This window comes from Nipponia nippon, unplaced genomic scaffold, assembly GCF_047370975.1.
Source record: "Nipponia nippon isolate SJK-2023a ecotype South Korea unplaced genomic scaffold, ASM4737097v1 scaffold_9, whole genome shotgun sequence".
In the NCBI taxonomy this organism is placed as follows: domain Eukaryota; kingdom Metazoa; phylum Chordata; class Aves; order Pelecaniformes; family Threskiornithidae; genus Nipponia; species Nipponia nippon.
The window spans coordinates 30,862,323-30,886,971 of record NW_028262413.1 but is presented as its reverse complement, the minus strand read 5'-3'; the positions used below and the strand labels follow the sequence as shown (position 1 = coordinate 30,886,971).

The 24,649-nt window shown below is 40.2% G+C and overlaps 1 protein-coding gene and 1 long non-coding RNA gene across 3 annotated transcripts in view; one reads left to right on the top strand and one right to left on the bottom strand.

Annotated features, from left to right (window-relative positions):
* Window positions 1-3,556, top strand: part of LOC148050253 (uncharacterized) — a 43,618-nt gene extending 40,062 nt beyond the window's left edge. The window contains exon 5 of the long non-coding RNA XR_015701255.1: window positions 2,719-3,556. This is a non-coding gene — a long non-coding RNA (uncharacterized LOC148050253). The remainder of the gene's footprint in view (window positions 1-2,718) is intronic.
* RORA (RAR related orphan receptor A) overlaps window positions 1-24,649 on the bottom strand; it is a 391,671-nt gene that overhangs the window by 37,484 nt on the left and 329,538 nt on the right. The gene's annotated exons all lie outside the window — the stretch shown is intronic.

Genomic DNA, 24,649 nt, shown 5'->3' with positions numbered 1-24,649 from the left:
AAACGTGTAGGAACACATCTTTGGGATTGCTGATGCTCTCAGGCTTGGCTGAAATGCTTTTGGAAATGAGGAAGATTGGGGCGATGGGCAGAAAACCAGACAAACACAAACAACCTCTCCAAGCCTTGTTTCCTTAGGAAATCACACTAGTAATAAAATAAAATAAATACTGAGGTTATGCTAGTACAAATCCTTTGAAGTCTGTGGGTGTGATGGGTGGAGTAGAAACGAACACGGCCACCAAAGTATTAATTAAAAGTCAGGTATGAGCAACACCTCAAACACACAAGGTAGAAATGCTGCAATGCCAAGACTAGATCTTTGGGCCTGAACACAGCTGGATCCCTCTTAGTAGGTCACTTGATATTGTACAGCACTCCCTAACGCTAAAAACGTTCGGCTTCAAAGAGTATTAAAGGAGATGCACAACAAATAGTACGGAACAACCCGAGCACTTTTGGGGCTTGCAAGACTGACTTTCAGGAGTAAATCTAAATTCTTTCAACCTCTGTTACTGATTTGGACACCTTGAAGGGAACAGTGCAGTAAGAGCTCATATTCTCATGCCAGGATCACTGACGTTTATGTTTATTGTTTTACTTTAAGCCAAGAAATTTTACTTACACAAATTTTAATTTAAAGAACTAAAGCTTTGCTATTACATGAAGCGCTGGCTTCAATGAAGACACTTGAATGCCTCATGAAAGAAGACTATATGGAAAATGGTTTAGATTCTCTAACAGGCAAAACTATTCATGTGAAGTTGTTGTGGTGAGGTCTCTATGTGTATTTTTAATGTTATATTCAAATAGAAAATTGCTGGAAAAGCATAATAGACCAACATAATATTCCTAATTCTTATAAAGAAAAATTAAAACAAAAAGAAATCCCAACACAAACAGTCTAGGACTTCTGCAAGTGTTTAGGAGCACAAACAAGCTAAAAACCAATTTAGGGTTCTCCGAGGAACACAGAGAGATGATGTTTGCTCCCTCTCAGTCATGTGTGCAACACTAAGTGATTTTTATTTTCCTTCTGTAGAAGAGTCTTATATCTCTCCACTGTCTTGGCTTTATCCATCCAGAAATATTCTCATTCTTTTTTGACCCAGCAATGCAAATCGTTATCTCAACATTTTTATCACCAAGCAACTGAAGACATATTTTTCCTTGTACTTTTACGTAAAAAAGACCAGCAATCTAGTTTGCAGCTGAAAACTAGATGATTTGATTTTCCTTGTTGAAGGAATGACAGGTAGAGACAACTCTAGCTTGGGACTCAGGTCACATTACAAAACCATACCACAGACCAAACTATAGTATCAAACCACTGAACTACAAGCCTAGGCTCAAAATAATCAGGACTGCCGCATCCAGATGTGTTCAGTTGTCCAGGAGCACAGAAAAGTAGTTCTTTGGAGAATCAATCTCTCGTTACTTCCCAGGGCTTACAGCTAACATCTTCCCAGTTTGTGAAGTCTAGGGAGTTCTGAAAGCTCCAGCTTTGTTACTACTTTCATGAACTTAAATCAAACACAAATGATGAAGATGGCTGAAATATACACCAAGACACTGCAGCAAGATAGAGAATAATGATACTAACTCTTTTGAGGAGAAGACAAAACCAAGAAAAAACAAAGCACCACCTCTGAATACAAATTCTATCTTTTTATAGTGGAGGAGAAGATTTATTCACTAGACACAACACACAGGCAAGTAACAAGACACAGTAACCAAACTTAGTGGGACAGAACCAGAACGGGGAAAGAAGGAAGGGAAAAGTGTTGCTATGCAACGTCCTATGCATTTCAAAACCAAAGCATTTGAAGACTAGTCTGATTATTTCAACATGGCCAGAAGAGACTTCCAAATTTTCATAAAATGCCATTTTTTTCCCATAATATTTTGACTTCTCACTTTCTTTCTTAGTGGCTCAGCTTCTTATGAATGAACATTTAACCATTTTATTCCTCTTGTCTTCTCTGGCTGAAAATTAACAGTAGTTACATTGGCTACGATTAACACAGTTTGGAGTATGATTAATTTGATGACTAGGCTAAACGTGATTCTTGTTAAATAAAGCAATTCAGAGAAAGTTTTTCACAAGAAAAGAAAACACACTGACACTGCAATCATGTGACTCTCTTTAATGTAATATAGTTTTAATCAAAGTCCTGAACTGCATGTCAAGAAATAGATACTATAATCCTCATTCTAGTGCCGATTTGCTGTGTGAATGGGGATGCTAGCTGGTGTCTCATTTTTTCTATCTATGTAATTAGGATAATCGTTCTTTATCCCTACCTCTATCTACAGCTATCTTAGGTGACTGGTACTTACTGCCAGATCCTGGGGCTTGGTCTTACGACGCAGGAAACCAGTTAGCAGACCTCCAGACAAACAAATTTCCAGCATTTTGCATTGCTTAGATAAAAGTTGCCACAAAACTATACAATAGGACTGCTAGTTGTCTGAATTTTGTTAGTTTCCTTTTTTAACTTTTAGAAACAGAGCTTACAGGTTTAATTACACAGCTGCAAAACATTGCTAGGCATGAGCTATTACCACAGTAACTGCCAGCGCTGACTTTTTCTGCTCTGATTTGCTACTGCATTTATTCAGTAAGCAGCAAGCTAGTGTTTATGTCAGTTCACACTGTATGTTTTTATGGGATTCTAGAGGTCACTCAGGTTTTGACATCCCTAATTTCTTCCTACAGATAACCGCTAACCTTGGGCATTTGTGAAGAGAACACCTGCAGCAGGGCCATAAGCGCAGTTCTACTATGATACAATCTACACCACGCTGCTGTGCTGCTAGTACAAACCAATGCATATTGGCTGTCAAATAAAAAAAAAAAAAAAAAAAAAAGAAGGTAGCTGGTAGGCCAAGACGCATGTGCACCTTGAGGCAGCGAAAGGGCCCTGATACACTCAGTCACACTGAGGTTTCTCGTAGTCTTTGCAACTTATTTTCTCTTACATTGGGAAAAGCTAATCTATATCAATTTCTCCTTCGTGGTGTCTGTATGCTGGTTTTCCATTTTGTAGTATTAATGGAGAGGAAAACAGAAAATTAAATTTGTAGGAGAACATAATTTGGAGCACATTTATTTGCTGGAGCTAGCTGGACAATACTAAATGCATTCTCTCCCCTCCCACCAAAAAGAAACCTGTACGGAAAAGCTTAAATGTATTTGTACTTCTGTCCAATTTCCCCATTTTCTGAAAGAAACTAATAAAGACTTGACTTCAATAAAGGAAGTCTTTTAATAATGTAGCATTTTGGAGTGAAAAATCTAAATCACCTCTGACATTTGCTCCACAGATTAATGCACAGAGCCCCCATTTTATACAAAATTTCCTACTCTCAAGTCTTGGACCTGGACTTCTGGAATTTAACTCCAACACTGCCCTGCCACCTTCTTGTCCCTAATGAAATGTACTGGCTTAGGAGAGCATCTCAACATTTCTGTTTGTTTGCTTGCCGTAGGAAAATAAAGAAGAATTTACCAACCACTCGTCAATTTTAAGCACCACTTTAGGAAGTCACCTGGAAGTATCGCAGCACAACAACCTTTACTTGAATGATTTTTAATAGGTTGCAAACAGTCTTAAATGATCAATGCTTTGAAGACAATCATTTTAGTCCCTATTACAAAGCGTATAGTTACTGTATGCAGGATTATGAGAGTAACTTAGTTGCTGGTTAACTTACACTAGCATTCATCGAGGAAGGATCTTTTACTAGCGTTTTAGAACAGTGGCAAGAGGGTATTTAGAGAGTCTTAGACTTCCTTTTAGAGAGTCTTTAGACTTCCTTTCCTTAGAAACTGCAGTCATTCCATTTTGTTAAGAAGCTACTTACATTTGTACTATGCATTTGCAAAATTACATCTCAGTTCAATGGTCTCATTAGGCTATATACTAGCACAAATCAAATGACACCTACAGTTACTAGATTAAAAAAAAAACCACCTGGGAAACCCAATCGCTTGCAACACAGTGTCAAGATTATTAACAATTTCAGCGAAATTCATTACAGGGTGACAAGGCTCCTGAATCGTTAGAGGGACATTAGGTCAGACTACAGCACCAGCTAACCATGGATAACCCTGCAATTTCATTCCTTCTACTCATATGCACATAGCTTTCAGATCAAGCATTAATAATTCCTGCTACCGCTACCTAGAAGGTTGTCTCTGATTAGCAACTCATCACCACCACATGTTCTCTACCACAATGCACACATTCCTTTATACTTACTATTCGGCCAAGTCAAGTTCCACTTTAATAGTTAGTTCCCCAGAGACAGCAACAGTCAGCTTGGAAAAAGGAATATGGAACGAATGCAGAAGAGGTAACAAAGCAGGGGGGGGACCAATAAGGTAAGTGTTTAAACTTTAAGTGTTTTAACCCTTTAAACAAAGTGTTTGTCATGATTCAGCTTCGTCCTGCCATTTTGCCAGGCTGCACAAATTTTATTAAGGGTTTGGCCTCTGCAGAAATTGCAAGATGTATCACTGTGTGTAATGAGACATGGGACTTCATATGATTAAGTTAAGGCCAGGCAAACATGGCTGGTGCAGGAGCCACTTCCTTACAAGAGAACTGCACTTTGATGAAAAACCACTCAAAACCTGAATTTACTTCTAGAAGAAAAGGTTGCGGGGGTGGGGGGGTGGGGGAAGTATTTCACTCAGACTAGAAACTCCATCATTCTGAAGTGACTACATCTGCATTTTTAAGGTATTTTCTTTTTCTTTTGGGCTGTACATGAATTTGATGTCATTAAAAAGGCTTCCTTTGATGCTGTGTGCCAAGAAGAATCACTATTTTCTCACAAAGGTGTGCTCTAAATGTCTACTTTAAATTTTCATTTTCAGATGATTCATCTAAGAGATGAACAATAACAACCAAAACCAACTTCAGAACTCTAAACAGTAAAACGCCTTTTAGCTGCACTCGCTCATTTTTAACTCCCTCCAACACCTCCTTTCTGGATTCACGTGGCAGTCAATACTGAGCATGAATTCTGTAACTCCTTCTGCGACATACGGCTATTAGAAGCAAACCACAACCAGATTCCCTCACACCTCACAGAAGAGGTTCTTCTGAAGTCTGTATCCTGCATCTTTCTAGCTGACCCAGGGTCACCTTTTTATCCAAGGATGCTTTCTGTTGCCACTGTTTCTAGTCTATATGTATTGTTTTGTCACAGCTCCTCTTCACGAGTCCTCTTTGGAGGTCATTAGAGGATTGATAAAACTGAGGGCCACTCTGGAGGAAGCCACATCCTTAGCCAACGTAGCTTCAGCTACTCCCCTAGGTTTTGAAGGGGGCAGCACAAAATAGATTAATTACACCTACATTTCCTCCATTTAAAAGAAAATATCACTGAACTCCAAAACCAATCAATGATTTACAGCTGATACAACCGAGCTCATCGCAGTCTACATCTTCCTCGCAAGGGAAGGAAGAGGGGCAGGCGCTGATCTCTTCTCTCTGATGACCAATGATAGGACTCAAGGGAACAGCAGGAAGATATGCCAGGGGAGGTTTAGGTTGGACATTAGGAAAAGGTTCTGCACCCAAAGGGTGGCGGAGCACTGGAGCAAGCTCCCCTGGGAGGTAGTCACAGCGCCAAGCCTGACAACGTTTAAGAAGCGTTTGGACAACGCCCTCAGACATACGGTGTGAATTTTGGGGTTGTCCTATGCAGGGACAGGAGTTGGACTCGATGATCCTTGTGGGTCCCTTCCAACTCAGGACATTCTATGATTCTATATATTTCCTGATACATACTGAAGACACTAGAAAGTACAGACATTATCAAAAGCTTATAGCCTTTTTTTGTGATACAGGGTCAAATCTCTGCTGAACAAATAACTATGTTTTCCTCTCCAAGAAAGATGCTTGTTTCAGCCCCTGCCACATCTCAGAGGGAGCAATATTAGCGTATATGTGGGATCAAGAGGGAACCTACATCACTTCTGCAACAACTGCCTAGAAGACAGCCTGGACAGTGAAAGACTGATGCAGAGTACAATTTTGCCATCGCTCTTCCCTAACATCTGTACAACTTCTCTGAACACCAAATTATACTGCTTCAAGGAGGAGATTTACACACTCCCCCACACACTGACCATTTGCTCAAGACAACCTGGACAGGTTGTATGCACACTCGGCAGACCCTGCTACCACATAGGTCTATAGAAACAGACACCTGCACACACTGCACTAAGTACGGCCACACATGCTTCTTGCTAATGACTATTTTTACCTACCTGCAGCTTTTGTATCAGAGCCTCCCATCGCCTAAAACGGGCTTTAAAAGGCATTTCTGTCTTACTTCAAGCTGACTCCCTTCCCCTTCTCTTGACCATTGACTGCATCACTCCGGTTTCATGGTGATGGAACTTCTTTCTTTGTAATCTTGGCAGTACTTTATTGACTTGCATAAAGTTACACAACAGTCCTTCATCTTTATGAAGCAGGCTGGGGCCGGCCGGCTGGCCGGGGACCAGGGGGAAGCCACGGGAGTGTGGCCAGCTCTGCCCCTCTGCAGTCGGGCATGCATTTTTCTCCTCCCTCAGATGTTCTCTTGTAGAAGGGCACAGGAGGAAAATGCTGTGACCTGTCCCCAGGAGCTGCACCAGGAGGGAGAACACGCAGGATGATATTAGAGGAGATGGAAATTTTATAGGCTCTGGCTTACAGCAAAATAAAACCACCATCAGTCTATCAGTCTCAAAAACACTCCTGCCAAGAGAAAGGATTTTTTTCCCAACTTGTTCTTCAAACCGTGTATTACAGTGTTGTCCCCCACCACCCATGTCCACACCATCTCCCTGGACTCAGCTCTGTTTCTGTGCTTCTTTATATCCTCATGATGTCTGTATATACTACATTCAGTATTTGAAAACCATCTTCATTTCATGACGAGGATCATAAAAAAAAAAAAGTAGTTGCCCACAAAAATGTTTTAGAAAGTTACAAGCTTGTGAAAAGAAAAAGGTCTAGCAAAAGCTCTTCCTTTGCCACAATTAGATTAGGTGGTACAACCTTCATTAAAATCCTTTCTTTTGCCTATTCATTTCATAGCATTTAATTTCCTGCCTCTCAGTGATTAAACCAACTGAAAGGTAGTAGATAAAGCAAGTTTGCGTGCTGTTTCAAACAGATATATTAATGCTTTACGCTTAAAAAGCTTCCCAAGTGTCTTCAGATGCCGATTAACAAACATTGTACATAAAACCACGTCTGAGGTCAGACTGTGGCAGCAGATATAAGCACTGAAACTTACTACAACAGCTCTACTGCACTGCTCTACGTGCAGGATACCTCCACTGCATACATTAAGGAAGCTTAAAGTTAAGCTTCACATATTTAAACACTAACAAAGTCTACTTAATGGCAGTCTTCAAAATGACAGTGGCCTCCTAATCTGCTGGAGATAAAGAAGTGCCAAGATTAATGATTACATAAGTGCACCGTAGAGCCCAGAAACAATAATCAGCTCTTCTGTTGTTATTTGTGTACAAAGGCTATTAGAGTCATCTGACATTCCAAAATCCAATTTAAAGTTGTTAAACCCCTTTCACGTACTTATTTGAGGTTGGAAAACCGAGAGGTTCGAAAGGGAAAGGAAGGGTTTGATTTCCTAATTCTTTTCCCCTTACTGATTTTGCTCTAAGCCAAATCTCTCTTCAAGAAATGCAAAAAAATAAGCTTTTAAACAATGCCTGGAGTAACCAAGATTGCTGTTGAAGGAATAATACCAATAAAACCCTAACATGCTTAGATAGCAAATTTTAAAATAATGACTACAAGCAAACCAAGTAACTATTCTATAGGAAAAGACCTCATTGAGTTGAGGGTGTCAATAACACCAGCTGCACAACTCCAACAATAGTGGCCATCTTCAGCAAATCAGCAGGGTGAGAAGCCAAAGGTCTTCAGACACCAAACACCCATCTCAGTCTAGTAACGGACTGGGTGAGAATTCACTCTCTGGATTCATATAGGCACAGTATTGTTCGCAAGAGATCAGACCGCTCTTTGCAAAATAAGGCAAATGACAGGTCTGACTGCAGCCTCTCTAAATATTATACAATCACTTCTTTTTCCACAAAAATCCTGTAAAATTCAAAACAACCCTCTTTGTTTCTGACAGAAGACTGGAAAGCAAATTCAGAAACAAAATGAACAAATTGGTCTTCTCCTCACTCCTACACTGCTCCTTCACCTCCACAGATGACACAGAGAATGGGACAGGAAAAAAAGTGGCTACATCCCTGCCCTCTCCATCTGATCAAGGAGTCATGCCTCCCGCGCTGCGGGCAGACTGCACAGGCGGGACAGCCCAGCAGCTGGGAGCTTTGGGTGCAGCAGGTAAACGGGCATGCTGCACATCCCGCGTGCCTCTCAGGGGAGCAGCCAACTACAATCCCACCTGTAGCACAAATCACTGCAGCCCTAAACGCAGAATTCCCCGCTGGCTTCGAAACTCACAGAAAGGGCAGCTGAGCAGGCTCTCAGAAGGATCGGTGTGCATGGCAGACAGACCTACAGACCAACTGCTGCAACTTGATCTTGTGGGTGTTGAGCTGGGCCTTGTGCTGAAACTGCAGCTATAGGAGCCACTGCCCTTCTGGGGAAGGGACCAGCCTGGGAGCAATCAGCCTCTGGAGACCATAGGCCCCACTCCCTCAGCTTGCTGGTGACTTTCTCTCCTTGTATCAAGAGAGAGGCGAGGTGACAACTGTGATTCAAGCTAATAAGGTAATCTCGAGAATACATGTAAAGGAAGGGCAAGATGCTGTCAGAACCTAGCTTGTGAAGCAGCCGATCCGAGGCAGGCTTTCTCCCTCCCCGTTGTGACATCAGTAGTAAAACAGCCTCGGTTTCTTGTACAGCAGAACAGTGTCATTACAGACTATGTGCAGAAGTTTTCCTTTACAGCTACGAAGGGATTTTCTAGTGTTCCCTAAGGTAAAGTCAATTAAGTGATAACTGCATCTGTGCAGAGAGTATTCAAAATGCTAATATCCCCACCTAGATAAGTCTTCAACTTTGCCTGCTTATTTATCTCCAACTCTTAGAAATTATTGCCATGAATGCTCCAGTGCCTTCCCCCATTATCTTTGCAATTCTGCTTCTTCCCAACAAAAAGGCAAAAAGCACGATGCATAAGACCTGTACCACTCTGACCACACTGGGGAGTAAAATGATACAAGCAAAGAAGTATCAGCTGATCTACTGCAGTGTAGCTACTGGCATATTTTGCTGCTCTCAAAGTCGTTCAGCTTTTCATCTAACCTACAGAAGTAAGAAAATCTGCTCTGCCATCAGAGGCTCACATACTCTAGAAATAACAGCGGTTTGCATCATGAATTATCTACCACAATTTACCACTCGGGAAAAAGAAAAGCTATCATGTTTGGTGTTGTGCCATTTGCCCATCAGACCAAAATTTTAATGTTTATTAAATTTATTGAATTTAAATGTTTATTATCTTTGCAATGGAGATAAGACAATGCTGGTCTCAGGCACTCGGCTCTAAAATGGCTTTCTTACCTCAACATGGGATGACTCGTTACGTATGTCTCTGGCCACACATGTTCAGTGTGTCCCCATGTTTTTAAGTGACACCCCCCCCCCCCTTGAAGCTGAAAAACCCAGTACTGAAAACAAAGGAACTTGATGATGTGCTGACTTATCATCAACTTTTATATGAATGCCTTAATACTTTATTACTTTTGTTTATAAAACTCACAAAATTGAAAAATGACCACCAAAAAACCCCAACACAGAATACTGACACCTTTTTCAAACAAGTCTGAAAGTATGATAAGGAGAACGCAATCTTATGTCCCACAGAACCAGGCAGAATACACGTATTTGGTAGAACACGAGTATGAACAGGAGATTACAGAATAAAATGACTGAGTCAACTGCTGCTAAATGCATTTGACAGATTAAAAGGAAAAAACCTGACTTGCTTCACATGGTTAACACTAGGTTCTAAAGGCCAAATCACCCAAAAAGGCAGAAGCTGGCAAGTAGTGAATGTATTGGATTTGTGTTTCCTCAAATAAAGAAGGCTTGGTAAAAGTTAGAAGAAAATAATAGAAACTGCACCTGTATTATTGTAATCATTTTATCCAGAGACAATCCAAACCATTTAATGAGCTTCACCACTTTGTCAGGACGAGAAAACCTTGTAACCAGCGCTGAATGACGCTACACAATAACTTACCGAGAATGACAAACATAATCTCTCAACCCTTTCAAGACAGTCTTTACCCATCATTCATGCTGATGGTTTTTTCTATGCTTGTGTTCTGCACACATCAGAAAATAGACAAGAACGAATGCCAGGCAACTCCAAATTCCTACCGTTTTAACGGTGTACTATTTTAAAAGGCTCATGCACACAGTCAGTTACTATACTGTCCTTAATAAAGACCCATAATGTTTCACTAGAACTTCCCCATTCCTACCCTCAGAAGAATACTTGCAGCATAACTTTCATTATCCAAGGCTCCCAGGGGACAAATGGAAGCAGAGATAAGTGGGGGAGCAGCCAGAGGTCTTCTGAGAATAATGGCAGCAAAAGGAGAGGAAACAAACTCCACAAAGAACTGTTGGCTCAGCTCAGCCCTGAAGTTTCCCTGTTCCTGAATGGAGCATTTGTAAGCAAAATAAGCTTCTCCAAGCAAGCATTCCAAATGATTGTAAAAACCATTTGACAAAGTGAAGAATTATTGTTCGTTTTGGTACTTGACTCTCCAGAGAGAAACAGCTGTTGTTCTTACTGTAGCAATCTATTAACCAGGAGTACAGCTGTAACAACGTTCCTGGTAGCGTCTCAATGGTTAACAAGCAGCCAGATTCTTTCCAAATCTGTGTTTCCCAAAGTATTATTTGGAACACATTGCTAGAAAAAGTTCCAATCCAAATAAAAAAATGCAAACATATATCACAAGCCTTAACATCAGGGCAGAACATCCATGTAGAAGAAATCTGTTTGGGGGTGTTGCGGGTGCTTTACACAGAAAGTACAAGTTTTTATTTATGTTATTGCAGCAGAAGTTAATGCCAATTAAGTAGGAGAGTCACTTTGGATTTAGCACAGAACCTGGCCCAGGGCACTGGCACACAGAATAGGAATAAATACTAATCATGCTTGCTCACACTGAGAGGATTAGATAACTACAGACGTAGGAAATTAAAACCACAACAAGATGACCCCACGCTCATGATTTCCCTGTTGTACCAGATCAGTCAATATGAATAATCGACGATCTAAATTGAAATCCTCAGATAAAAATAATGGTTTTACTGCTTTATTTCTCTTCACTTGCACATAAATTGAGTTGACTATCTCTGACAATGCCACGGTTTAATATTCTAAACACACTATCTCCTTTAACAATGCCTGGAATAGAAACAAGCTGCTGAGCTAGATCCTCAAGGGGTGAAAATCAACATTGCTACACTGACTTCAGTGGAAGCACATTGATCTCCACCAGCTAAAGCTCTGGGCCCTAGTGGGCAATTAGGTTTCTATTATATGCTAATTTAAATAATGTACCACAGAACGTTTGCTGTACAATAAAGCAAGTCTACATTCTTCTGTGGGGAAGGACAAGCATTTGCTGTGGCATGATGAGAGTTATGGATTCTGGTTTCAAAGAGCAGGATGAAGTTTCGGTATAAACTACTCCTCATAATAGCATTTTTAAACCTGCAATTACTCATACTATACTACTTTAGGAAGCCTGTAATTATTTGGTAAGTTCTTACCAATGTCTAGTCTAGATCATAATTGCTAACACTGCCTCCTTCAAAGGAACTAGTGACTATGTTAAAATCTGGTTTTTGTTAGGTTCCTACTACACAAAGTGGCTGTGCTGTAATGTTATGATCTGTATTCAGTGGAGGAGGGAAACCAAACTGATTTATGTCCCAATCTCAAGCCTTTGAGCAAGGCCTGAACACAAAACCCAATACAACAATCCCACACACGGTTCTTTTGAGGCTTCTGAGATGGCCGGGTTGGAACAGGGACTGTGGCTGCAGCTGACATAGGCCAGAGTTTTTCTGCAACAGAAGTTTATGGCACTGAGGACCATCTGCAACACCCTCTCACTCTCCCAGCGAGGCCTCATGCTCCAGCCAGAAGACAAAAAAGCAGAAAAGTGGGGGGACAGGGTTGAGCCACAAAGACAGTGAAAAAGGTTTTCAGGGGGTCATAGGGCAGTTCAGGTGAAAACATATCATCCCCGTGCAAAAAAAAAACATTAACAGCAATTGTTAAAGAAAATGTTTTGTTCTCTTCTGTAGCAATTTCTTACGTACGCGAACTCCTTCTTTCAGTCTCCTTTTAAATGACATTGGCACCCTTCTTCCTGCCTCAGTCATCAACAACCAAGTTATTAGCATGCCAAGGTCCCTACTTAAAGTCTTCTGGACCTCTGATGTAGTCAGGATGAGGGCATCATTCCACACTTACAGGTTCTCCTGTGTTGCAGTCCTTCAACTGAAGCAGCAGGATTCAATACGTACTCTGTTTTGAAAGCTGAAAGCACATCTCAGCACAGCAATTTGGAAGCTCTCCGAGTGCCACTTTAAAGACAGGGATCAGCAAAACAGGGGGTTCTCCCCATATGTATGACTGGAGATAATATTCCAGCTAAAGACTAGAAGACATGCACGCAGTTTCAATTTGTCTTGTTTTCTACAGAACCACTCAAGGCAGAAAGGCAAAGTAATGTGGGCTCACGTAGGTCAAAGTGCTACAAGGTGGGATGTGGCATTAAGCTGCAACACTTAAATTAAGTGATTCCCTTTATAAACGTACTTATCCTGGTAATAGTGCTCTTCTCTGGTTGCATTTGCAACTCCTCAGAAATAGTTTAATTTCGAACAGAAAAAGCTTATATACAGTCAAGCATTTTTAATGATAGCCGTCACACAAGAAAAACTTGCCACGCAGGGAAGGTCTAAAATGTCACCACAGTAAGAACTCATCCAGAGCTTCCCCTGCAGTCTGGACTGCTCAGCTGCCCCATCACCATGCTCTGGGTGGGCTTTACAGACATGGGGAAAATTCAAAGCATGCAATCTACACTGGAAAGAAAGAAGAAATTAGAACTGATTTTTGGTTAAGGTTTTGATTTTGTTTACATGCCCAGCAAGGAAAGGAGAGTACAGAACTCGACCCCACTAACTCCACAAGCACTTGAGCCAGCAGAAATCTCCAGTCATTAAACAGAGCTGCCCGCGCCCCCCCCGCCTTCTCCTGGTGCCCCTGCAGCTGCACTGCGAGAGCCAAATGAGGGAACAACGCCGGTTGAAACTGTTCTTTGGGGGATTAACTTTAACCTGAAACAGTTTCCTGACTGAATTCTCCACGTGACTGCAGAGATGCTGCTTGCGCTCGCACAAGGGAGGGGTGCGTTTGTTTGGCAATGCCAGCTTATGGGAGGTTAAAATACTGACAGGACTAAACTGTTAGTCTGCTAAATCGGTGAGAGGAGATCTGGGGTAGCATGCAGAAGGACAAGGAACACAGGGCTGGTTTTCCAAGAAACAGAATAGTCTATGAGTAAGTCATTGGTTTCTATGTCCAGTATTGCTGTGGAACTTTAAGCAAGTCACTTATTTGATGTGTCAATTCCTCAGCTGTGAAATGAGGACAACACTTTCTTACATCACCAAAGTGTTGTAAGTTGAAAATTAACGACTGAGGTACTTGGACACTCTGGTGCCGAGGGCCAAGTCAGTACGTACCTACAAGAGCGGAGTGACTAGTGACAGGGCGGGGCTAAGGAATCAACGTATTATTTTTGGTAGACTATTTCCTTAGAGGATAAATGAGAGTAGCTGCTACTTACTTGATTGCAAGGAATTGAAAGAGCTCTCTGTAGCTCCCTCGTGGGTGGACACCTGAACAATTAAATAGCTATGACCTAATTTTAGTCAGAAACCTTATGTCACAAGGAATTTACAGGGAGGTGTCTTCTGTATGTGCAAAAATAATTGCACTGTGGAAGGATAGTTGACCAATGTGTTAATTTAGCAGTACAACATTTAGGGATAGACTGTATCCCATTCCCCTTCCTCATATTCCCAATTCCAAAATTTCTGACCAGAAGAGATACAACTGCATGATACAAAATATTATAGGATTAGGACGGAAAGAAATTCTGTGAACACACTGCTTCTAAAATCAGAATGATGGGGTCAGTTTAAGGAAAAGTTTACAGAAACATAAGGGTGGCAGGTAATGTTATAATCAAATCTCAGCTTCTCTGTGATAGAAATGACGGAATATCACCCAGTGGGTTTTGTATGATGCACCAGCGATACTAGAAGGCACTTGTCTTTAACATGCCATTATTACGCACATAGAGCCATCAAGCGATAGAAAACGCACCCCAATTCTAAAAGAAGTTCCAACAGCTTGCTTCCCTCACAGTTAAAACCTGTCCTTTCCCTCTAGCCTGAATTTTCCTGCCTTCTTTCAGAGGAATACAGGAAACATTTCTTCCTCTCAGGCTAATGCAGGATTGCTACTGCGGGACTGAGAAGACCTGACTTCAAGTCTCTGTGCTGTCACAAGGATTGTGTGTGTGAGCCAGGGCAAGTCACATAACTATCACAGTTATGTGCACATCTAACTTCTCTAAGATGTGTAGGTCCCACTGGAAAAAAAAAAAAAAAAAACAAACCAGGAGTTAAATGATTAAATAGCTTCATGGAGCTGGGCACATGCCTTTCTGTAATTCAGTTTATACCTGTAGAACATTAGGATTGGAGGCTTCCTGTCTGTGAGGATCCATTAAATACTGTACTGTGCTTGGATACATCAATAGGAATAGAAGCCATGTAAATACTTAAATAGGTAAATAGTGTTTCAAGTCTTATTGAGCTTATTATGTCTCAAGAGCTTATTATGTCCTTGCTAGATTAGAGAGCACCTACTAAAAAAAACAAACACAAAGAAAATAAGAATGCACCAAAGAAAGCTTTAAAGTTGAAACAGCAACCTCAGGATTTTGGCTCTTCCCTTATGATTTTGAGACATTGGGCTGACCATTCTAAAAATCCCTGGAAAGGGATAACACTGAAATTCCCTTTCCTTGGTCCTCTGTGCCAGGGGATCAGCCCTAAATAATCATTATTACGAGGTTGTATCAGTGGGTTAAAAAAGAAAAAAGTGTCAGTAGAAAGTGAAAATCCTGCACTATCTGGATTTGCACTGAAGACCACCGAGATACAAGGCAGGCTGAAATCTCTGCAGGCAGTCTGGCAGTTTGCAATTAAATTGCTAGGAATGCATAAGCATTATTGGCCTTCCAAAGCAGATCCTTCCAGTTTTATGGGCAGAGAGTTAAGCACTCTCTAAATTGTACCCAAGACTCAAATTCTCAGAGTTGCATCTGCTTTTGTTCAACTTTTTATTTTCTGAAGTCTTGTGGTTCGGCAATGAAATGTGAATCTGTTGATTCCTGGCTATGACACAGGCTTCTTGTGTGGCCCAAGCCAAGTCTCCTAAGCTATACTTCAGTCCCCTACTTGTGAAACAGGTAAAACACATCCCTCAGTCATGTTTTATGCATAAATTAACTTGTGGAAGCTGGTTTTTCAAAGACTTCACTAATTAACATTATAGACAACCCTATAGATAAAGAGATTGTCAGAGGGCTCTGTCTGGCAACCCTGGCCCAGAGAAAGAGCGCATTCCAGAAGTGATGATAGAATCTGCATGCAATTCCAGAAAGCCAAGTTTACTGAATTCCACAAAGCTATTTTTTAAGAATATGTACTTCTTGGTAACATATTGTAAGGATTTCATACAATGTAGGGCATCTCCTACATTTAGTTTTATTTGGAATGAAATGCCACCATCAGTTTTCAGCACAATTTGTATGTGCAATGTTGACAAAATTTTACCGGAGAAATTCTGACACGTTTAGTAAGCTTGGAACAAAGAGTTTAACATTGGACACCCTGTTTTCCACAAATATACACTTACAATATCATATATTTTCAGGTGTAAGCTCAACAAGGTAGAGAATCTATTTTTCCTGTGTTTATACAGTGCCTACTACCTGGCTTGTTCTTAGAACATGAAATGTAGTCCACAAATAACTTAGTTTTCTAGTTTTCATACACCAGTACAATATCTAAGCACAAAACTCAAGTATAAAACAAATGAAAACACAGTTTTCATACTAGGATGACCAGAAACAGACTAGAAAGAGGATTGAACATTACTAATCCATGTTCTGCCTACACTGACAAAAGAGAGAGACTAAACCATGACTCTTAGCTTTTTTTTTTTCCCCCTTTTCTTTATACGGTATAAGATATAACTTGACAGATCTACTTCACTATCACATGATCTACTTAAGCTAAAAGTATCAAACCTTTTAAGCTCATCTCATTTTCAAATACACATCAATTCAAACAGTCAATACTGAAAGACACAAACAAGACAGTTTTTACTAACTCTGCAACTACGGTTTTCAGGAGCCAGTGAAAAGTGACTGTACAAGTAGGAGATGAAATATGCTTTCAAACAACAGCTGAACTTCTGTCCTAAGTTACCGCCTAGCCCACATACCAAATATTTCTAGTTTTCTTTGAAACATAGCAGCTTACTGATTACAGGTACTAAATAATAATTTTTGCCTTTGATTTTAAGACCATAATCCAGTACTGGAAAATGGATTTGTCACTGTTGCTGTGCACCAGTGAATTCAATTGCTTCATTTCAAATGTAACAACATTACCATCTCACTGTAAGGCAAATATCTGAGCAGTAAGAGCAGCTGATGACAATCCTCAGAAGACAGGTAACAAACTATAATTTTTGAGTTTCTCAGTCAAAGCTCAGGTGAACTTTACCTTTGTTTGTCTTGTGTTTGCTCACAGGTGATGTAATTAATCCATCAAAAGCTCTGTTGCAACATTAATGACATTCAAAATCAGCATGCATAAAAATTGTTATTAAGTTTATTTAAAACAATAAATTGCCTATGATTTCATGACCAACTAATCAACACCATTACTTTTCTAAAACATATATTCAACTCCACGTTGTGCACAGTGTTACATAAGGGAGGAGGGCCTGCCTGCTCCTTCACACTTCCGTCCCAGAGTAGACAATACGGAGCTGAAACGTGACCAGGGCTTCCCTCATGCCTTCGTACAGTCCTACGGCTGGGACTTTGCCATCCCTACGCTTTAGTGGAGTTGCAGCCTGCTTACATCTTAGTCCCATCGAGTGTAGTTTACCATCCTTACACAGAAAAGAACGTAAGTTACCTCAGAGGAAATACAACCATTACAATACTGCAACTTTTAAGTATTTGGAATCACTTTTTTATGTCGGAGCGGGGAGAAGTGCTCCTTGCTATAAGAAACTAGACATGCCACTGCTAAATGAGACTACCCATTTTTGGAATATACACTATTAGGGCACTAAAGTAGTATTTTGCTAGTGACGATGCAGCTCTGAATCCTCCCAGCAAGGCAACAATACTAACCTTTCAAACCATTCAGCTATTTTGCACTTGTCTCAGTGAGCTTAACGATGGGGAATTTTTTGACCAATATACTTTTACATTGCAAGTGGAGGCAGCAGAAAAGAGCCAAATACCTATTCCGGGCAGAAACTACAGTCATAATCCAGAATAACAGGGCAGACAGATGTCTCATGTGTGTGAGTGCCCAAGCAAGAGGAGCTGGAAAACAAGCATTACCAAACTGGGCTGTAATTTTAATCTTTGCCCTTAAAACTTAAAGTCTTCCCAAAACTGAAGAGAGGAGTTTAATGGAGCCTATGCAAACAAAGGATTACTAGCCCCTTATCTGATGTCAGCAATCCTCCAGAATTAGGTGTTACCCACGAAGAGCAGTGGGAAGGTACAGGGCTTGCCACTCCTAGGTGGTACCCGTCTTAAATACATTCCCACGGTTTTTCACATTGCCAGAGAGGAAAAATAAACCAAGCAAGGCCAGCAGTGATTCTCTGAGAAAGCTGTGAAAAAAGCAGTTGTGGCTCCTACCATCTGGCACGACCCTCCCCTTTCACCAACTTCCACCTAGCCCTAATACACAAGAAAGCTGTGGTGGCCCTGAAATAGGAGGGTGCCAGGCTGGGAAGGGGAAGGCTGACAGCAGCTCTCCCTAAGAGGTAGGAACGATCAAGGAATAAGCAATGACGCACACTATATGATTTATTGCTGGGCACTGTTCCCAAATGTGTTAATAAAGTTGCAGCCAAACAAATGCACATCCCTTAGGTCTTGTCTTTGTTCCAGCAGAGCCAAGACAATTGAGTATTATTTTCAAGTAAAACAAGGATGAGATTCTAGACAACATTCATACCGCAATTAATACTTGTTTCACCGTTCTACTTCACAGCATTACCAACCCTCGAGTATTTAATAAAAAGAAGTACAAAACAAGAAAGAAGCAAGCATACATATGGACACAGAAAGTCATAAGATTTTTAACAAATAAGTCAGAGCATTTCTATTTGGGGGTTTGGTTTATCTTCGATAATTTCAGGTGTAAAAGACAATAGACTGAAGCACTCCATAATCACCACATTCAACTGAAGCAAGATGCCAATACAAAACCAGTTAACTCTGTGTCAGGTAGCAAATGGATTCAACAGTTCACGGCAAAGCTTCTCTTGGAGGTCTTGGAAGCTGAGAAATGGAAGGAAGGGGAGAGAGGCCAAAGAATTGTTTGAATTGAAACACACACTTGATTAGCAGCGAAGACCTGGGGAAGCAGTGATCAAGCATAAAAAACTGTGACAGGTTTCTGTAAGCAGCCCGCTCGGGTTTCACATACCAGCTAGTGACAAAGAAACACATTTCCATATAGTGTAATCACTGTGCAAGCAGATGCTCCTTTTAGCTTTAATAAGCATTGAAAGAGAAGCTATATTCACGCTTCGACTTCCGATACAGCTTTGAATCATGAAAGACAGGATAGCTAAATATGAGCTGCCTGGCGGCATAGGCATTTCACAGGGCAGTTCTGTGAGGGAGAGAAATGATGAAGCCATTAGAAGGGCAAGGAAGCACAAAGGAATGATGCAGTCCGCAGGATACGCTTTCCCTGCTATCACCCACAGGTAGTTTCTGAATCAAACCTGGAGATTCCTTTGTTTCAGAAACTAGATAAGCCATGGGTTAGATGCATGGAATTACGATATATTGCCAAGCTATGTCCATGAGTAAAAACACCAGGAATATTTTTAAATGATAGCTGAGAATCAGCTATATCCATCTGTTTCCAAAAGCCAGAGCTGGGCGAAGGGACGGCAGAGGGCAGAAGATGGAAACACACTATAAAGTGCATAATTTAAAAAAGAAAGCATTTTCCAATATGAATTATGCTTCTCATGGATGAGTAGAAAATACATGTTATCACGAGTCAGTAGTTTGTCAAGAAACTGCAACAAATTCATGAAAATTGGAAATAACATCTTCCGAAACTGTTCAAGACATTCCCAGTCAACCGATTTATCTAGTAGATTTTATTAGATGTAGTGATTTTGTAGCCCACTAGCCACCCATGGGAACTCCCCCACCTGAATTTCCATTCACTCTTACAGGAAGAGTTAGGTAGTGAATATAAAGGTACACCTTACTACACACAGTCCAGTGCATCCATGCTTCTAGCACACGGACCTCAAAAATCATCATCTCTATCTCATTCTTTTTTAATTTCTATTTTTGTGAATGTTTTATAATGTACATAACACTACTACAGTAGTACATGTATATAATTTATAAATAAATATACATACATTGGAGGTGCATGCTCAAGTTTATCTATTTTTTTAATGATCAGGGTGTGTGATCAAAGAAGTTTGGAGACCACCGTTCTAAGCAACATGATATGCAAGAAATAATGTCTACTGGCTACCTGTGTTAACAAACATATCACCATTAGGTTCTCCTCGGGAAGATAAAGTTAGCAGTTTTGAAAATCACTTAAATAAAAGGGAAGGACAGATAGACAGCTTGTTGACCACTGTCACTACAGTAGAGCTGAGGAACCATACTTTTAGATGAGGACCTCATGTGCACAAAAAATGCTATGTATAAATGCAGATAAAAAGATGGTCCCCGGTTCCAAGGATCTTTAATGGAAATACAAAATTGTATGTTCTTTTGCGTTTTCCTTGCTCCCTACTATTTAGTTACAAAACTTGTTGACCGGCTCACTTCACTGTAATTCTGGTTTTGTATACCTCATATGCGATTTAGACGATGACGGCTGTGTTTTGTAAAACAACTTGTTTAAGAGTAATTCCATACAGCTTTCTTGCTTCATGCTAGTTCATTTTAATAAACTCGAATTTACTAAGCAATCTACGAGCAAGGCAGAGGTTTCATCGACACCTTCTTAAAATCTAGCCTGTGGTTGATATATTATTAATCACACTGGTAACCAGAACAGTTTGTATATGTTCAGGGAGCTCATGATACAAAATTAAACATCTCTCTGCTCCAACACTGCGAATCTGAGAGCAGCAGTTTCTCTCCAAGTAAAACAACAAGCAAGAACAAATTACGTTTCCTGAACATGCCAATGAGCATCTGCTGGTGTCCCTGGCACAGACTGCCAAAAGGTGGTAACAAAATCAGAAATGTTTCGGGGGTGGGGGGCAGAGAGCATGGCTTTAGAGACCAGACGTGAATTTTGGTAGATGGAAAGACAATTAAAGCCCATCTGGAAAGATGGTTTCTTCCAGTTGTCATGACCCTCTGGTGCGCTTGGAACTATTCCAGAAGGCTACTGAAGGAACAAAGATCTCTTGAAGAACTGAGCGTGCAGTGTTAGAAAGGTAAAGCACAGAGGTGTCCTAGAGGGCTCTATCTTTCATTCTTTCATGATGATCTGAAACAGCTGGCTATAAAGGGCCTAAAACATATAGTTGTGTTGTTACCCCTTACTACACTGATAAAGAGATTAAATAAGGCACTGGCAGTTTGCTTTCAAAAGAGGGTGAAAGAAGAACACAAGAAAGTGAATTAGAGATGAAGAACGTTAACATGAAGGAGAAGAAATGAGAAACTAGACAGCAAAGGAGAGAAGATCAGGCAATTACACAGCACTTCAGTGAGATGACAGTTCTGCGTGCAGCCTATACGATCCCAGGGCGATGTGAATTCCAAGCAGGAAAATTTTTACATCCACCTAAATGGAACAGCCAAAATGGAAGGATAAAGATGGCAGAAGTACCACTCTCCAGTCTAAAAATATATACACCACTTATTTCCCAATCCGTCTTTGGGAAACTGCAATCAGCAATATTTAGGTTTATTATTTTCTCTCTGAAACTCCTGAAAAGACAAAAATGAATCCTATTAATAAAGTGAATGAGCAGGCTCACAAAAACTGCATTAAAATCCACTGTTTTGGTTACATCTAGATTTTAGTTTTGATGATCGGTTAGCACTTTACTGTAAGCTGCCCACAATATATGTTTTATAAGAAGTCAAAAGCTCTTTTTTACAGTAAGTTGTTTGAATGTAGCACACCAATTATTCAATTGAACATACATCAGAAGAAATTTACCTTGAAAATTTACCAATCTGACAAGAGTTAATGGATTTACTATCAAAAAACAAGGAATTTTTTTTTCTGCACAAACTAGTAGGGGCTCACTGCATAGCCAGATCTTACTGCAAAGCCAAAGACCTTAACATGATAAAAGCAAAAAGCATTAAGTGTATTAATGCCTGTTCAAAATGAATTGTCTTTGCAGTATAGCAATGCATTATCTAGCTTCTGTTCACACTTCTTTGATTAAAAAAAACAAACAACCCTACAAACCACTCGCTCTTCATAGCTTAAGAGGCCCAAAAGCCTTTTCACAAAACAATTGTTGTCACTTTTATATAGGGTTAGCTGATGCCTTTCCCTTTCCTTTTTTCAATGAGCGAAATATAATTAATGACTTCAAAATGGAATTAGTTCAACAGCATTTGGCTGAAAGCATTTATTTATATGAATCCAGTTATAAATCATAACTCAAAGGCATATTGTAAAGAAATTTACTTCACTGAAAATTCAAATAGCAGTCTTGTATATAAAAGTGGTGTTAAAGCTTAGACATTAGTACAGTCAACACAAATTCTGATTTTAACAGGCTTGGATAAACATATAAATTTTGGCTTAGCGAGTCTGCTTTGGCTGTCAATACTCTGAAATAGATACAAGCTTTAACAAACCTTTAATTCAAAAGCCCATTATTGTACCAACTGAAATGGAAAGACTCAAGTATCAAAGAGGAGTTCTCCCCACTTTTCATGGTATTACTTCTGTAAGACACCAATTGATCTACAGCCCTTGAAAGAAAACAACTCGCTTCCCTCTCCTGGATAAAAGTCAGTGCAGTTTTTTCATCCATCACAGTGTAACAGCATCAAAATACACCTTCTGCATCAACTTAAAACAAGGAAAAAAGACTGCAAACCACAAAGCCGTTACATGACATGTCAATTTACTTTGACAGATTCACTTCAGAAAAAAAGAAGATTTGTTTAAAGCAGTCAGTAAGAAAGAAATAAGGAAAAAGAGAAGCAAGAATTTATACAGATTTACCTAACGCTAACGTTATTCTGAGGTGCTCTTCAGCTTCACAAAGAAATCATGGACGGCTTCCTGAATCCAATAACTGAAACGGTACCTTCATCTAAACACCGAAGTGCAAAGCCCCCTTTCCTTGGCAAAGAAAAAAGCTCTGCAATCAGCACGGCAGTCAGGAGCATCTATGGGAAGACGGTGCACTAGCTGGGCCTTACACAGGGAACAGGCGGGTCAAGGCCAAGTCTGCCCAGCAGCAGAGAAAGCTCCAGCTCAGGTGGCCAGCGGCGAACAGGCAGCTATCGCAGGTTTAACTTTTGACAGATTTAAGCCCTTTACCAGCTTAATATCAGATCATTTGGAAAGGACATGAAAGACATAACTGTGACTGTTATAGGCTGTTGAGGAGTCTAAAGATGACTCGGTGATATGTCCTGTGCCCACTGCTTTGCAGTGGATTCCAGCCCACTTTGCTCCTTTTCACGCCTGCCACAAAGCCTGTTTCTGCTGGCTTCTGTAGAGGGCAGGGTGAAGCTTCACCAATACATTCATAGTGCACGGCTGCCTGGCACAGCCGCATTTCAGATGGTGGCAGGACATCTGTCCAGAGCATCAGACTGGATACTCACCTTCTAAACTGGAGATTATTTTTCTCATCTAGGACTATTCATGCAATATCCTGAGATTTAATAAATCGCCAGACTAACTGTTGGTTACTTAATAACTAATAACATCCACAACATTTAGCAGCATCTGATAAATCGTGTAACCAAATTAATTTACCCTCTCTGACATTAAAACCAGTTATTGTTGATAAACAATGCCTTAAACTATTTAGGTGGGTTCTTTAATTCAACTGAACAATGTACTTGGAACGACTGCGATGGCATTAGCAGATAGGCAAACAAATACATGCTTATTTTCATTCCTTCGGCACTACAAGTATTTTCTCTTAGAGAATACGGTCCTTCGGTTTCTTCTTGTGTTCTATTACTATACGCTATTTTCCCTGAAAAACACCCTAGTATTTACGCTCAACTTTTTTTTGGATGGGAATGCTTTCTATTCTTCCAGGCCATGCTAAATCCTCTTTGATTAGGTTGTTCAAGTACCTGACCTCATCATGAAAAGAATATAATTTTGAGTAGTAGTAATAAGCACAGCTTCACTGAGAGACCAGATTTCCTTACTGGCCCATATTAAAGGAGGGGAGAGTTCTTCTGCAATGTTATCAGAAAGGTATTGCCCAGAAGCAGCTCAGCCTGCCTGCACTCGGTGACAGGAACCACTTGCAGATTTGATGCACACAAGCAACTCTGCTAATGTGAAGAGAAATACAAACAGGATCTGCTACACCAACTGTACGGCCACTTGCTGTGAATCAAGCTCCTTTAGATAATCTTTGGGACAACAAACAAGTTTTGAGAAGAAATGTAAAAGCCTAACAGAGAGCAGGTTTGGAATAATTTCTCCCATTCTACTAACATGATTTATAAGCATTCAAACTGCTTGGGACATAGCATTGTTTCCAAAAGTAAAAATGAGTAGGTACTTAGAACTAAATGAATCTCAAGACTACTTTCAACTGACATTGTTTGCAATGGGCTTAATTATTTACGGGAAGAAACCATCCCATTGTATATCTGCCTGAATTTTTGAAAAACAAGTACAGGGAATAAAAATTAAAATCTTGTTTGTAAAGCATCGGATTAGCAGCAAGCAATCTGGGTTTTGCCTCCTTGGATAAATCTCTTAGATATCTGGATCAAAGTAGTCCTTTGTGAAACAGACACTTAACTGAGATGTCTGGAAACTTGGAACATTTTCCAAAGTGATAACAATTTTGGTATCCAGCTTAATACAACTTTGAAAGCATTTTCTGAAAACTGGAATTAATTATAATTAAATTTAATTCTTCTCCCACATTATATTTGGTGATTACATTTGAAGTCATGCTATGTAATTTCAATTATTAAGGTGCTTTTACACTAGAAGTAGATAAGAGTCCTCAAAAAC